This window comes from Ascidiella aspersa, chromosome 1 (genome assembly GCF_963924565.1).
Source record: "Ascidiella aspersa chromosome 1, kaAscAspe10.2, whole genome shotgun sequence".
NCBI classification, from domain to species: Eukaryota; Metazoa; Chordata; class Ascidiacea; order Phlebobranchia; family Ascidiidae; genus Ascidiella; species Ascidiella aspersa.
In genome coordinates, this window is record NC_139447.1 from 37,816,974 (window position 1) to 37,829,026 (window position 12,053).

Sequence of the window (12,053 nt, forward strand, 5' to 3'; positions counted from 1 at the left end):
TGCGCTCTGATTTTATTTATTTATTTGTACTCTTACAGGAACTGATGATGCCACTTGGCGAAATATATTTTTCTTTTAAACAAAACGTCTGATTCTGTTTTTACTCATGTTTTTAACAATATGAGTTTTACTAGGTTACAAAAGATGTATCTCAGAAATAACACTTTTCGCAGAAATTCATGATACACTATAGAAAATTTAAAGTCCCTGGAAGTTGAATGTTCTATATAGCAATGTGGCTTCGTAAAGGCCTAACGATGTGAGTCTTATTCAGGCATAATCATGGTTGTAATGTCCATACGGCAAGATAAGAAAATTCTTAACACTGGGCCGTCGCTTTACCAACTGCATGGACTAAATTGGTTACGTGGGCGATGGTCGGGACCAACCACAGCACCATTGGATTCTGCAATTTGCGGCGAGGTTTGAACTCACGGTCACACCGGGACCGTCGCTCAACCAATTTAGAGTAAGGAAATTATCATACCACCGTAGCCATTCTGTTTGTACATAACAATTTCATTTAAATGCTATTATATTAATATCACCGTTTGAACGAGTTTGTCAGACCACTTTAAACAACTTTTTTCGTCGATGAGTAGCGTCAATGTTTCCCCGAGAAAATCCACAAAAGAACGTGACTTGAGAAATTCTGGAACTTTCTGGAACATTGTGGCAAACGGCGGAGGGTTGGGGCATGTATAATCTGAATATTAATGGTTGCAAGTCAAAAAATATAAATATTTTGACCAAACGTTTGGTAAAATAAATATCACAAAAAAAATTGGCATATTTTTTCCGCAAAACTAAAACATTTTTTAAGTTAATATGTCATTTTATCTGAAGTTTCCTTTGTTAAAACGTGGAAAAAATATCAATAAAAGTAAAATACATAATTTTAGAACTATCCAAGGATTTTAAATTTTAAATTGATGTAGTGCAAAATTAGTCAGAGTTTAGTGCATAACAAGTAGCCTAAGGAATGGTAAAATGTAGTGTTATTTATACCTATTATTTTAAATAATTAAATATGGATGTCACTTAACTCATAAACTGTAATGCACAGAATCATAGAAAAGTAATGCGATAAAAACTGAACCGGTAAAAATAAAACCAACTTACAGCAAGGTTTATTTTTTCGCTTCCGTTCCCTAATGACTCTGTTCAACGTTAGGGTTTGCTCGGTGATTGAGTTGTAGTGGTAATTGTAGCGTGTTTTTCTTGTCATTTTGTCAACTGCGAATTCTAACTTTAATTATTAATTTGCGCCTTACTTTAAAAATAGGGATTAGGGACTTGGGTTCATATTTCGAAATGTATTAAACTGTAACATCTTATTTTGGTTGGTATGTGTTTAATTTGTTTGTGCACACGGCCTTTTTTAAGCCAGCTTAATATTCTCTGCACACGGGACATTTAATAGTGCGTTTCTCGTGAGGCATTCTTTGTAATCTGACCTCTGGCGATTCTCCACTGGACTTTTAAATTTAATGACTGCCAATTTCGCAAGTAATGGTCACGTTGTTCTGATCTAATCTTTTCGCTGGCGCCAGCCGTCCTCGGACCGAAGAATTAATCTGTTTTGCCATCGCTATAACTTTACTGTCTTTATTAAATTGCGTACTTTCCAATAACTCGTCGACGCCCTTCCCGTATTTCCAGTTCTTGCGTAACTGCTTTTTAGAAGGTGTCTATATTAATCGGCGTCAGAGCGTCTCTTTTGTCCAGTATTTGGGAAGTGGGCCATTGCGTTTAGAGGTCAGCACGTTTTGTGTGTAGTGTCCTGTCTGTAAGTAACTTTTGCTCACGTATTAAGCGTTGGTGTGGTGTTTGACATTTTGGCTCATCTAATACACTTAGTTGCTTGGGTTAAGTTGTGTGGTCTGTAGAATAAACTTAAGCATTGAGGCAAATAACTCCCGATTATCTTTTAAGAACTCATTGCGGTTGCGTCCTGTCGGACAAGTATAGGTTAGGCGGTAGATTCTAATATACTAGGGCGCGGCAGGGCGGAACACGTTTGGTGCCCCGGTGTTTGTGGTTGCTATTTGCTTTCGGAATAAGGTATTCGGGTATAAGATTTTGTTGCGCAGAATTTGGTTGTGTTTTGTGTTGCGAACGTGTGTTTTGTTGGAATTTTGGAAGCGTGAATTGGGCGTTTGTGTTGGTGAGAGTTGAAAGAAGTCTAGTCTGAACCCTTTTCGCGTTTGTAAAATCATGGAAAAATTAACGTCTGTTTTGGCGTCTTTAAACAAGCCGGTGGTAACTAGCGAAGGTTCGAGCGTGTCGCATCAGGACCGCAAAATGCAAGCACAGAATTATATTGCTGAAATTGAAAGACTTAATCTTGAGTTGGACTTGTTGCGTTCTTCTAGACAAGATCATTGCATAGCCCTTGAGAAATCTCGCGATATGGCGAAGGGAATCGAACAGCAATTAAGGATTGATCAAAAAGCGCACAAGTTAACTTCTAACGCTAAGGAGGCGGAAATTAAGGCTTTGCAAAAGTTATTCAAAGACGATTCAGCAGTAAAATCGTCCACTTTGGTTGCGTTGGCGTCTAGGCCAGTTTCATATGATGTAGAGGATGTGAAAGATGTCTCGTTAGAAAGTCCAGCGCCTCCGTATGTTTCGAATTTGTATCCGGGATTGGGCGATAAGCAAAGCGATGTTCCTGGCGATGTGCCAGCTGAATCGGCGAAACCAGTGTTGGTAGGTGAGAAATTTACAGAGGAGTCTTACAATGCTTTAACGCCTCCGTCGAGCTACATACCGCGAACGAGCGTTTCAGATCCACCTCGCTTACCTCGTTTTAGCTTTGAAACCCCATGGGCTAATCCGCAGAAGTTAAAGTTTGACAATTCCACTAAGAAGCGCGTTGACTTGGCACAATTAATGCGCGCCGCTCCAGGAAAGGAACTTCAATGGCTCGAGTTAAATGTCCGCCAGTTAAGGCAATTAGGTTTAAATAACGAAAATTTGTTGACAACGCTGTTGGCGACTTGTGACACGCATTTGTCTCTACAATCTTTTTTACAAGCTTTGCTTTTGAATATAAACATGACCAGTGAACAAAAGCTAACGACCCTGCAGGAGCACGTAAAGGCAACGTTTAAAAAATCTCATCTGGCATTGATCAGTCATTTGCGCGCTTTGTTGGAGAATGTAAGATATGACAATGTCGTTGTAAACCCAGTTCAGGCGATAACTACGGCTTTTGCTCAGGAAGGCATTTTGTTGGATGACTTGGCAAGCGACAGTCCGTTTTTGCGTTTAGTTGAGGAGGTGTTGTTAAAGAAATTGCCTACCAGTGTTGCGTTGCAAATTGAAGGCGAGCCTTGGAGAAATATGCAGAAAATATTACACCGCTATTTCACCTTATCTACAGCCCGTTCCAGCAACTCGGATCCTGTCAAGAAAGTTTTGGTCTCGCATTTTGATGACGGTAAGACTGTTTTATCTGATAATAATGAGGAGTTGAAAAAACTATCTGAAAAGGTTTCACATTTAAGCGGGTTGGTGTTGCAGAAAACTATTGATGAAAAAAACGATAGGACTAAAAATTGTGAATCGAATCAGCAATCTAATATGTTATCTAATGATATAAGGTCTCGTTCTAAATGTTTCTTTTGTCAGGTTGAGGGCCACTTTGCTCGTGACTGCGATTTGAAGCGGTTGTTTCGTGCAAATGGTTGGAACGTGTATTCAAGAACAGGTGACGAAGTTTTTTTGTCCTCGAGATCTGCGGGCCGTGGCGGCGGAAGATCGACCTCAGCAGGCCCGTGGAGAGATGGGCGTTGGTCTCGGCAACCGACCTCGGCTCGGGACTCGGACAACGGCGGGAACTCGCAACGTTTTTCCGGCCGAGGGCGGGCGCTGGGTCGTTCTGACCAACAGGTACCTCGTTTCAATTCATTCAATCGTTCAAATACCTTTCGGAATAATGATTACTCACAAAACACCTTTTCAAAAAACTAGATTCAGGCTGGGGCTGCAATGAACCGCCGCAACCTCAGCCTTCTCGAATGACGACACAATTGAATCACGTTTTGACTTCACCTAATGGCACTGCGCATTTCTTTGTAACAGATAACGTGACTTGTCAACCATTTCTTTTAGATACGGGTGCTGGGGCTAACATAATACATCCTTCTGCGTTGCCTAAGTCTATAAAGATAAGCCCTTCGAATGCTAAATTTTCGACTTTAGATGGGACACGCAGTGCTTTGAAATCACAAGGAACAGTCTCTGTTCCGATTATGATCTCTTCCACTACTATAACTCTTGAGTTTGAAGTTTTAGATCAGACGCCTTATAATATCATTGGAATTGCTGACATCATTCAACACGACTTGCTGAACAAAGGAACTCTTGAGATTCGTGGTTCGTATAACGACGCGGTACAGGTATTGTCTGCTTTGCGTTGTGATCCATCAGAGGCGTTTGATAACCAAAAAAAGTTGACTTACGAACAGGCAGCAAAAATGGCTTCAGATCGTCTTCCTCAGGCGGCGATTGAGCCATCCGTAAAAACTTTAATAGCTCCTGAAAAGTTTGACGAAATCTTAAACAAATTTCCGCATATCTCTGATTTAAAATATAATCTGCAGCAACCGTATAAGCTGCCTTATAAATTGTCCATTCAATTAAAACCTGGCAGCCATCGGCCAATAACTGGCCCCATATATAGCACTGGTCCCGAGCAAATGGCGGTTTTACACAAATGGCTAGGTGAATTTTTAGACCTAGGAATTTTGAAACGGGATTCCACTCCTTGGCGGAATCCAGTATTTTTGGTAAAGAAAAAGCCATCAGGATACAGAGTCGTTGTTGATTTTCGCGCTTTGAATAGCATTTTAACTCAGGATGATTACAGTTTGCCTCGTGTTGACTCAGTTCCGAAATATATACAAGGTAAAAAATTTTTCAGTGCAATTGACTTAACAAAAGCTTTTCACCATGTACAGGTGGATGAGGATTCCACACGTTATCTGGGGTTAGCTACGGAATTCGGATCAGCTTCGTGGTCTAATTGCCCTCTTGGGGTAAAGTCCGCTGCAGGAGTCTTCCAGGCCAATATGGATGAGTTGAGCAAGGAAATCTTGATTCGTTACAATGAGTGGAGACAGTCGAGAGGTTTGAGTGTTGTTTGTGAAGCTGTAAAATGTTATATTGATGATATTCTAATTGCCACTGAGACTGAATCTGAACATTTGAAACTAATTGACATCGCTTTAGGAGTTTTGTCTGAATACAATTTAACTGTAAATAAGGACAAATGCGCTTTTGGGAAAGATAGAGTCCGTTTCCTGGGTCATGTCGTTTCTGAAGAGGGTCAGCGACCGCTCTTCTCTCGTTTACAAGGTTTACTTGAGATTCCTTTGCCTAAAACGGTGCATGATTTACGTCAATTTTTGGGTGTGGTAAGATACGAAAAGAAACATGTGCCGCATTTAGCCGCTCTTACGTGTTCATTGGATCAGATCGGTAAAAATGTACCTGCTAAAATGTCTTCCAAAGTTTTGATAGATTGGACCGCAGCTCTTTTAGAGGCATATTTAGAAACTCGGCAAGCTATGATGAGTGCAACGACACTGCGCTCTTACGACCCCTCGCGGAGGTTACACATCGCCACAGATGCCTCAGATAAGGCCGCTGGCGCTGTTTTGTTTCAGTTCAACCATAAAAATGAAATGGAACCATTAGGGTATTTCAGTCAATCATTAAATAAAGCTCAACGGTGTTATTCGGCTTTTGTTAAAGAGCTTTTGGCGTTGCGTTTGGGTCTGCATTATTTTCGGAATCATTTAGAAGGTAATCATTTTACGATACACACCGATCATCAGCCTCTTGTCCGAGCGATAGAAAATGGTCATTCGCCTTTAAAAGGTCTTTCGGCAAGACAACGTGATTGGATAGGCCAGATTTTGGAATTTGATTTTGACATACAGCATGTAAAGGGTTGTGACAATGTTATCGCCGACTATTTTAGTCGTGAAGGCTGTACAGACTCATCTGTAAATGTAAAACCCCTTTTGTATTTCGCTAGAACACAATTTCCTTCAGCTTTGTCCCTAGATCGTTTGTATGAACTACAGAAATCGTCTTTTTGTGACTGCACGAAAACGACTTGCGACAAGCGTCATGTAAAACAGGGCCGACTAGCTAAGTTTCACAACGGTTCATTAATAATGTGCGATGTTCCTGGTTCGTTAGATCTGGTTCTCTTGCCAAATGTGGAATCGCAAAAGTATGTCTTTAAGTCATATCATGACTACACTCATCACAGTGCGCGTGTAACCTGGAATGCGCTTCGTAATATCTATTGTGGTCCTAAATTTCGCAAAAATATCTTGCGTTGGTCAGCGGAATGTTCGGTTTGCATCAAAAATCGCCCTAAACGTTTGGAGCAGGTCGCCTTGCAGCCGTTTCAGTATCCGAATGGGCGCCTTCGTACTTGTCACATGGATGTGTTTTCGCTACAAGCTTCTAATACTCAGCCAAGCTATCATAAGCTATTAACTATGATCGATCGCGAGACGACTTTTGTTGTGTTAGCTCCCTTGCTACATGAGACCGCTGAACATACGATTGATGCGTTTAGAAAGTATTGGATTGCTTATTTGGGTTCACCGGAAGTCCTTGTAACAGACAATGGAGGGAATTTTAGGTCTATGGCGTTTCATAACTTTTGTACGGAACATAATATCGATCATAGATACAGCACACCTTATAATCCACGGTGTCAAGGAAAAATTGAGCGTTTTCATCGGTCTTTGCGTGATCTTGTTTCAACCCAGCCGGTTCCCGAGAATTGGCTGCAGAACCTCGCATGGCTACAGTTGGCATTAAACTCCATGTGGCGAGAACACATGGATTCGTCGCCTTTCAAAGCTTTAGTGGGCATGACTCCGAGAACTCCTGTAAGTGTAACTGCGCCTTTAGTGTCTGGATTTGCTCCCGAAAATCTTGATTCGGAGCCCGGAATTGTACATAGTCGATTGCCTTCTCGCAGAACGGTGCGAACGGTTCCGTCAAAATGGGAGGACGCTACGCACGCTTATTTGCCCGTTCGCTCAAGGTCAAATAAAATCTCTCCACTGCGGGAAGGGCCATTTGAAATTGTTCGCTTGACAAGGACTAACGTGACTGTTGATTTGTCTCAAGGAGAATTACGCAAGCAGCCTCGCGATCAGGCATTTCCTGTAACATTATCCGTTGATGAGTAGGAGAATTTGAATTCAGATGTATGTTGTTTGTCATTGCAATTGCTTGTTTTCGTTTTGACTAACCTTTATGTTCGATAAGTCCTTTGGATTTCTGTTGTTCGAAACGTCCGAATTTTTCGGGTATAAATGTTTTGCTCGTGATGTGTTGTTTTGGGGGAGTGGTCATGGAAATATGGTTTCCAATGCCTAAACTAATGCTCAGAATTATTGTTTTTGGAATTCTGATGTTTTTGAAATATGAGCGCTGTAATTTTCCCCAATGGAGTTTCTTGATAATTGCGTCAGTTTTTGGTTTCAACGTTTGTTGGTGATTAGTATGTTTGCGATCTTGCGTTTGTCTGCTGTGTGATGGCGAATGTGTTTTTGGTGTTCTGCGAAATTTGTGTCTTTCAGTTGGTGTGCAGGACTGCGCGTTGTGCAAACTGATTGCGGTGATGTATATATTAAAATAAAAAAGGGTTATAATGATAAATTTTCCCTTAAAAAAAAATATAGCCGTAGGAAGGACTTGGGAAGTTCCTTTAGCGGCGATGGAGGTCGACTTATCCCTCCTAAATTGAAGTGCGGCGGTAGGGTTGGTAGGATTCCCTTAGACGCGCACTATATTTTTGCATATTGAAGTGGTAGGGCCGAATTGCCTCACAAATATGTATCTGGGGAGTGGAGAGTCCCCTTTCGTGCTAGTGTCGCACAATTGACGCGTTCTTGAGTAAATGTGGTAGGGCCGGGTAGCCTCACATGTGATAAAATAAGAGATGTAGCATTCCTCTGAGTGATATAATAAGAGACGTAAAATTCCTCTTAGCGATTTAGAGTCGAAGATGATGACGAGTAATTCCATCTGACGACGATAGGACAGGGTTATAGTCCTTCTAGACGTTATGTCTGATATTCGCCGGCGAGTTTATAAACGTGACAGTTGTATATTTGTTAATTGTTTTTTAACCTATTAAAAATTAAGTGTTAACCAGGTTTTGGTATACCTAAACGTTTTTGCATAAAGACTGATCATCTTATGTTGCAGCGTTTTTTAGATCTAGGGTTCATTGGATTGTGCACGTCCTTTGAAACGATAAACCTGAACGCTAAACATAAAAAATAACCTGTAAATAATGCATATCATGAAGTTGGGATGTGTTCCTATGTTTTTCCTGGTTTGTTTTTGGACATGTAATTCCGTGTCCAATGTAAGAGCATGGAGGATAAAACGTTTTGTGGAAAACGGGACAAATTCGGTAATGCGTTGTTCCCCGTGTACGGCATCCTGTGGAAATAGTTCCAGGATTTGTGAAAACGGGATTCGTTTATCCTGTGTTCTGGCAAAATGTCCTGTTTCATGCCCCAAATGCTCTTCTGCTCCAGGTTCGTTGGGAAAGCAGAATTTTCGTTTAATTCAAGGACGTCAGGTAAAATGTTCTGTGTGTTTACCTACCTGGACCTTATGGAGTGAGTGGTCTGCATGTCACTCTATAAATAAACAGATAAGGTCACGCAATTTTTTTGCGATGCGTGGTTCGGTTTTACGCCCTATTGCTGGTGAAAGTCAGCAAATCCGAAATTGCACCAGTAATGGTCAATTAGTCAATGCAAATGACACAACTAATATATCGGTCCATCCTCATTCTGTAGCGGTGATTGCTGTTATAATGCCACTAACTATATTAGCATTTGTTGTAATTTGTCTGTTTTGTTTGAGGGCATATAACCGGAGCCGTCGACTCCGGGTGCCTCGGATTTAATACCTTGTTTTGTTGTGTAGGTTTAACAATGAATTGGATTTTGTTTTCATTTTTATTTTTAAAATTAGGGGTGGTTTTCACTCAGAATATCCAATTGAACGATGTGGCGGTGACTGATGCGTCCAATCTGGACGCATTAAAGTTAAAAGCAATGGTTCATCCGGAGTCCAATGCATCTCAAACTTCCATTCCGCTTCATCAGCTGCAGACGAACTTTAGCTCCAATGGGTCAACATTTTTTTCACCCATTTTTGGCAATTTCAGGTCTGCAGCCAAGACTTGGACCGAGTACCATTATCCTACAGGAAAGTATTATGCAACGCCGAAGGAGTACGCGGAGGAATGCACATGTGATAGACAACGACAATTGGTAACATTTCGGGTGGGGGTTAATCACATTAGGCTATCAAGCCTACATGAAACCTATCTAGAAGTGAATTCGGAATCCCACACCGATGTATACGGAAAGGTCCACGACCTAAGATCGGCGTATAGTCTGTTAACGCTTTTCCTATGCACTCTTTTCCCAAAATATGAAAGAATAAAGGCCGTCGTAACTTTAAATCATGAGCCTTATAATTATCCATCCAAGGCCAAATTAGCTGATTGGTGGCCTGTTCAAGATTATTATGATTTGCATGAGTTAACTCGTTTTCGTGTTTTAAATAGCGCTACGCCTTGTGCTGAGACGGGTTGTTTGGGCACTATGGCCGTTTCTGTCCCTGTAGGAAATCCTAGACTTTTCGATAAAGATCCTCGTGCTTCTTCGACCGATTTTATTTTTCCGAATGATACAAACATTCGTGGTCATCATAACGAACATATAATACGCACTCCCGGATGTTTGCTTTATAGTCAGTTTGGAACTAACGGGTTTTGGGCTCCCTTTAATCAAACCACTCCCGTTGACACTATTGGCTTGCGTATGAATGTACATATATCTGTTTTTAACCTTAGACTCGCTCATTTTTCTAACAGGGGTTTGATTGTAAAGCTACCGTATTATAGGCTCGGTGATAAGTTTTCAATATTGTTCGCGTCTTATCCAATTAATTGGTTTCCTAATGAGACCATTTTCGCTGATGGTGATGGTCCCCCTGTCCATGACTTGGTATTAGATTTTCAAATCAAGAAAAACTCTTGTGATCATAATGTATCGGTCCCCTATCAAGTTTACAATTTTTATGACACTTATCCATTAAATCTTGCAGGTGATACCGCCTGTCAAGCTAGGGCATCAAGGTCTGTTTGCACCTCGGCAACAGGCTCATTAGAGGTTTCTTTGATGCATAAGATTCCACACGCGCCATTTGAAAATGAACGTAATATCCCTGTAGCCCCTGTACAATTTTTGCCCACTCATTTTCGTCAAAAACGTTTTTTCTTTGTTGCTTTACTCGCTTGTTTATTTTCTGAAGCCGTAATCCATTTCGAAATGCGAAAATTAGAGAACGAATTTGCTATTCGTTTAAATAAGCTGCAGTCGGAGATAGACGACAAATTTAACCGAGTTGCAGCTCAAATGAAACAATTTGCGGTCTTATTAACCCAGAGTAATTTGTCTCTGGAAGATTTACAGAATACGCAGTTGGCATTGGCACTTGATTTAAGACGCTTCGAGTACATGCAGCTAAATGAAGATCGTTTACTCTTACACGAGATTCAAAAGAATAGAATGCTGATACTACAAACTCAAAAGTCTGCCCTCGAAAATACACGCGCTACCCTGGGTTCCTCCATTGCGCAGTCGCATGCCATACGGGCATGTCTTCGATCGTTGAACACTTTGCAAGCACTTAAAGCCGATAACACGTCGCTTTATTCCCTAGCGATTACTCGCGGCCAAGTTCGTCTTCGCAGATTAGCTACTCTGGAGTTGCGACAACTAAACAACTCGATGGCAAACGATTCATTAAGCCTGGACGAAGCTGTTCTCAACAATCGAACGAGCGTTCTTCATCGAGACCTCGATCGTGACATCTCAGCTCTGCAAAACGTCAGCGTCGCAACGAGCTTCACGCTACATCCGCTTGTGTTCACGGAAGACCCATCACTGTTCAAGTTTTCCAACAGCGGTTTCCTTGGCGATGTCGGAGCTGGTTTAAATTCATTGGAAAACGTCGCGATCCATGGGCTAGATGATGTGCGGCAGGTGGTTACATCGACTATTGATGACGCCACTGGAATTCTCGGCAAACCTCTTCTTGTGCTCGCAATTTTTGGAGGAGCTGCGGCTGCTGTCATCCTCATCCTGTTGACTAGCTGCTACGCGTACAGACATTTTCGTGCCAGGAATGACACTGTTTATTCACGTGGCATGCCAATTATTAAATGAACTTTTTAAAGGCGGAAGGAAATGTAGCGTGTTTTTCTTGTCATTTTGTCAACTGCGAATTCTAACTTTAATTATTAATTTGCGCCTTACTTTAAAAATAGGGATTAGGGACTTGGGTTCATATTTCGAAATGTATTAAACTGTAACATCTTATTTTGGTTGGTATGTGTTTAATTTGTTTGTGCACACGGCCTTTTTTAAGCCAGCTTAATATTCTCTGCACACGGGACATTTAATAGTGCGTTTCTCGTGAGGCATTCTTTGTAATCTGACCTCTGGCGATTCTCCACTGGACTTTTAAATTTAATGACTGCCAATTTCGCAAGTAATGGTCACGTTGTTCTGATCTAATCTTTTCGCTGGCGCCAGCCGTCCTCGGACCGAAGAATTAATCTGTTTTGCCATCGCTATAACTTTACTGTCTTTATTAAATTGCGTACTTTCCAATAACTCGTCGACGCCCTTCCCGTATTTCCAGTTCTTGCGTAACTGCTTTTTAGAAGGTGTCTATATTAATCGGCGTCAGAGCGTCTCTTTTGTCCAGTATTTGGGAAGTGGGCCATTGCGTTTAGAGGTCAGCACGTTTTGTGTGTAGTGTCCTGTCTGTAAGTAACTTTTGCTCACGTATTAAGCGTTGGTGTGGTGTTTGACATTTTGGCTCATCTAATACACTTAGTTGCTTGGGTTAAGTTGTGTGGTCTGTAGAATAAACTTAAGCATTGAGGCAAATAACTCCCGATTATCTTTTAA